This window comes from Lissotriton helveticus, chromosome 2_1, assembly GCF_964261635.1.
Source record: "Lissotriton helveticus chromosome 2_1, aLisHel1.1, whole genome shotgun sequence".
In the NCBI taxonomy this organism is placed as follows: domain Eukaryota; kingdom Metazoa; phylum Chordata; class Amphibia; order Caudata; family Salamandridae; genus Lissotriton; species Lissotriton helveticus.
In genome coordinates, this window is record NC_136059.1 from 1,555,326,877 (window position 1) to 1,555,330,963 (window position 4,087).

Consider the following 4,087-nt stretch of genomic DNA (forward strand, 5'->3'; position numbering starts at 1 on the left):
TTTTTTAGATGGTCTCCTTCTATATCAACGACCCAGACCCGCAATTTTTTCTGACCTTTGTTTCGTTCCTTTTTCCCTCATGACTCCTCCTGATGACCCTTGATCGTTTTTCTCTTTTTCCTGGACTACCTTAAAAATATATATAATTGTAAATATGTATTATATAATTGTCCAAGCCTAATTGCTGTTAAAATGTAATCCTGTGTGAATTTACTATTTGTATATATAGAACTCTAGCCACTAGTATATGTAGTAGACCTTTGTACTTACTACCATTCCTACGTGATTTTAGAGTTTTTCTGTTTGTATCTCTTCCTTGAGTGACTTTACAACTTGTACATGTGCAATTTTTTCCTGTTCTTATCTCTTCCTTGAGTGACTTTACACGTTGTACATTTGCAATTTTTTTTGTTTGTATCTCTCATGCAACTCATGTAATCCAATGTCCTTATGTAACGCAACTGGTACTTTTGCAAAGCGCTCTGACACTTTCGGGTAATGTTCGCGCTATATAAAATCGCATTAAATAAATAAACAGGGAGCCTTAGCCTGGGACAATCCATGCATACGGAGGGGACTCTTTTAGGAGGAACAGGGAGTGCGAATCGGGGTTTCCATCCTTTAGCGCCCATGGAATCCAGTACCGCTCTGGCAGTTATAGCGGATCCCTCCAGAGTACGGATTGGTTCCAGCACTATAAGCTCTGTACCTATGGTAAGCACTAGTTCAGATCCGCGAATATGGGAAACTCCTGTGAGAGGACCTAGTGGTATGTCTCATGAAGCAAGTACAAGTCAGAGAACCTCTGAAAATGAGCACGTCTTAAATGTCGCAGACTTGAAGTCATTGTTGAGGGACCATAATAACAACAAAGAGAGCTAGAATAGTAAGCCGAGTCAGGATACCATCAGGGCCGCAATGAAGGTGAAGCTAGTGGATGTGGTGAGAATGAAGGCGGAATTAGATAAGATCATCAATGGGAGTCTACCTCTAGACAGCATAGAGATTTTTTACTTTATTTTTCAAATGTTTCCTTTGTAACAAAATACAAGTACATTACCCATCTTGGAAGACATTCTAGAGTAAATTGTGATGTGCAATTATTCAAACCACTAAAAGCATCCTTTTGTAGTACCATCTGTTAAGAATACGAACACAAAAACATTCTTGTTATATCCATATACTAAGCTAGCACGGAGCAGCTAGACAATTTAGTTCTTGGAATGCGAGTGATGTCACTTACAAATACATCGTAAATAATACAATTAACTTCTATGGCAGTGTATTATAAACCAATATTCTCAAATACTTTATCCCACACCAGTGCGCGGCATTTCAGTGTCCTCCCCTGTCAAGGCAGTTTCTAACAGATAAGACCTAAACGGCCCCCATATATCTTTCGGTGCACAACGCTCAGGCATCAGTTCATTGTAGGATTCAGACTGGGTATTACAATAGGCTAAATCCGTTTTCCAGTCAGCTAGCGTTGTTAATGGGCCCTCTCCTTTTAGCGAGCATTAATCCAATAGCCGGTAGCTTGCGCACCCCTTTGGGAATCTGTTTGTCATATCCCAGGGGCATATGTAGGAAGGCGTTTGCGAATCACAAAAGGCCTTTTGGTATGTAGGTGCCACATATCAAAATAAGGAATAGCAAAAATTGCGATTCCTTATTTTGCTCATGCATTTAAGGAATCGGAATTTTGCGATTCCTTAAATGCTATGTAGGAGTGCCTTTGACATTGCGAATATGTCTTAAGGAATCGCAAAATACCACCTACTCCAAGTAGATGGTATTTTGCGATTTCCTTACAAAATGATTTTTTTTTTTAATTCAAAGTGCCATGTGGCGCACAGACATGCCCTTAGGGCATGTGTGTGCGCCACATGTACTTACAGGCACATTCCAGCGGTGCAACAGGTGTCCTTTGGACACCCTGGCACCCTTGGAATTTCGATTCTCAAATTGCGATTTTCTCATAGAAAATCGCAATATGAGAATGTATCCCCATTCATTCCTATGGGCCTCTTGGCCCATAGGAATGAATGGGGCACTCAATCCTTAATTGCGATTCGCAATTTGCTAATCGCAATTAAGGAATTTTAGAGATTCGCAAAACAAATTAGATTTTTTACCTACATTCCATTTTGCAATTCTCAAATAGCGATTCCTTAAAAATCGCTATTTGAGAATCGCAAATTGTGAATTACCTACATATGCCCCCAAGTATTGCAAGTAGAGGTGTTTATGGAATGACACATCCCAGCATCACGGTCAGAACTCCGATCACTTACCGCCAGAATTTTCGAATAGCTGTGCAATCCCATGCTAAATGCAGAAAGTGCGCATTTGGAGCCCTACATCTCAAACAGTTGTCTGTGTCACGAAGACCCTACATATAAAGTCAGGCTGGTGTGTGGTAAGTTCTGTGAATATACTTTAAGTGTACTAGTCGGTGTTGGCCGTTAGATGAAATCGGTTTTATCTTACTAAAGCACCAGGACCATTGCGCCGTAGTCACTTCTACACCCAACTCTTCCTCCCAAACCCTTTGGTACTTTTCTTTGGTCTGTGTAGTATGTGGCTTAAATAGTTTATACAATGTTGTAATGCCCTGTTGCGAATTTGGAGCCTGTAATAAATATGTGAGGGAGGGCATTATGTCTGGTTCTGAAGCGCCAGTACCCAAACACACACATAATGCCTTACGGAACCTATAATAATGAAAGGCATAAAGCTGTGTTATCCCTTCTATAGAGGTCGTTACCTGTTCCCATGTTTTAGTTTCCCCGTTCGTGAACAGGTCTTCAAAGTACACTATATTAAGTTTACCCAGTGTGTGCATTACATTCTTATCATTGAGCAAAGGGAGCCAGTTGCACTACTTCAAAGGCAATTTAGGGAAGTAGATCAAATATATATAGGCTTTCCTGTTTTCAGTTTCCATTTTTGGTAAATTCTGGTGGTGTTTTTTCAATGTTTTCCAGTGATTTCCATAGCTCAAAAAAACAGTGCTTTTCAGTGTTTACTCATTTTCGCGCCATAAAAAACAACTGAAACGGTGTTTTGCTGGTGCTTATGGAGCGTTTTGCTTTTATTATTGCTTGCTTTCTGCACTGATAGTGCATGGTATAATGACATTGTACATACCTCTGGGCCGGTCACCCCACGCACCTCGCTCACTCCTCCGTGTGTGAGTCCAGGCTGCCCCTTTCCCGCCGAGTGCCGCCGCTGCCCGCAGCTGTGCTCCTGATCCTGCGCTGCTGCTGATTTTGCCCTGTTGCACTGTGTGTGTTTTCTTTCCCCGTTTGTGCCTTAGCCGTACTGTGTGCGTTATCTCCTGGTATTCTTTCCCTTTTGTGCCCTGCCTCATTTGTGCTGTGTGTGTCATTCCCCGGTTTGGCTCTGCCTTAGTTCTGCCTTAATTGTTTTCTCCCTCTGTGCCCCTGGTTGTGCCCAGCCCCTGCCGCGTTCCCGCCACCTCCCCGCTCCCCGCCGCTGCCCCCCTGCGGCCCCGCCCCCTTTCCCCGGTCGCCCTTCCCCATTCGCCGCCCCGCACCCGCCTCCCAGCTGCTCCTCCCTCCCACTGGACCATATAGGGCGGAGTAGGCGCGGTGGTGAGCAGTGACCTCTGTCCCTCTGGGCCGGTCACCCCACGCACCTCGCTCACTCCTCCGTGTGTGAGTCCAGGCTGCCCCTTTCCCGCCGAGTGCCGCCGCTGCCCGCAGCTGTGCTCCTGATCCTGCGCTGCTGCTGATTTTGCCCTGTTGCACTGTGTGTGTTTTCATTCCCCGTTTGTGCCTTAGCCGTACTGTGTGCGTTATCTCCCGGTATTCTTTCCCTTTTGTGCCCTGCCTCATTTGTGCTGTGTGTGTCATTCCCCGGTTTTGCTCTGCCTTAGTTCTGCCTTAATTGTTTTCTCCCTCTGTGCCCCTGGTTGTGCCCAGCCCCTGCCGCGTTCCTGCCACCTCCCCGCTCCCCGCTGCTGCCCCCCTGCGGCCCCGCCCCCTTTCCCCGGTCGCCCTTCCCCATTTGCCACCCCGCACCCGCCTCCCAGCTGCTCCTCCCTCGCTCCGAGGCAAACGCG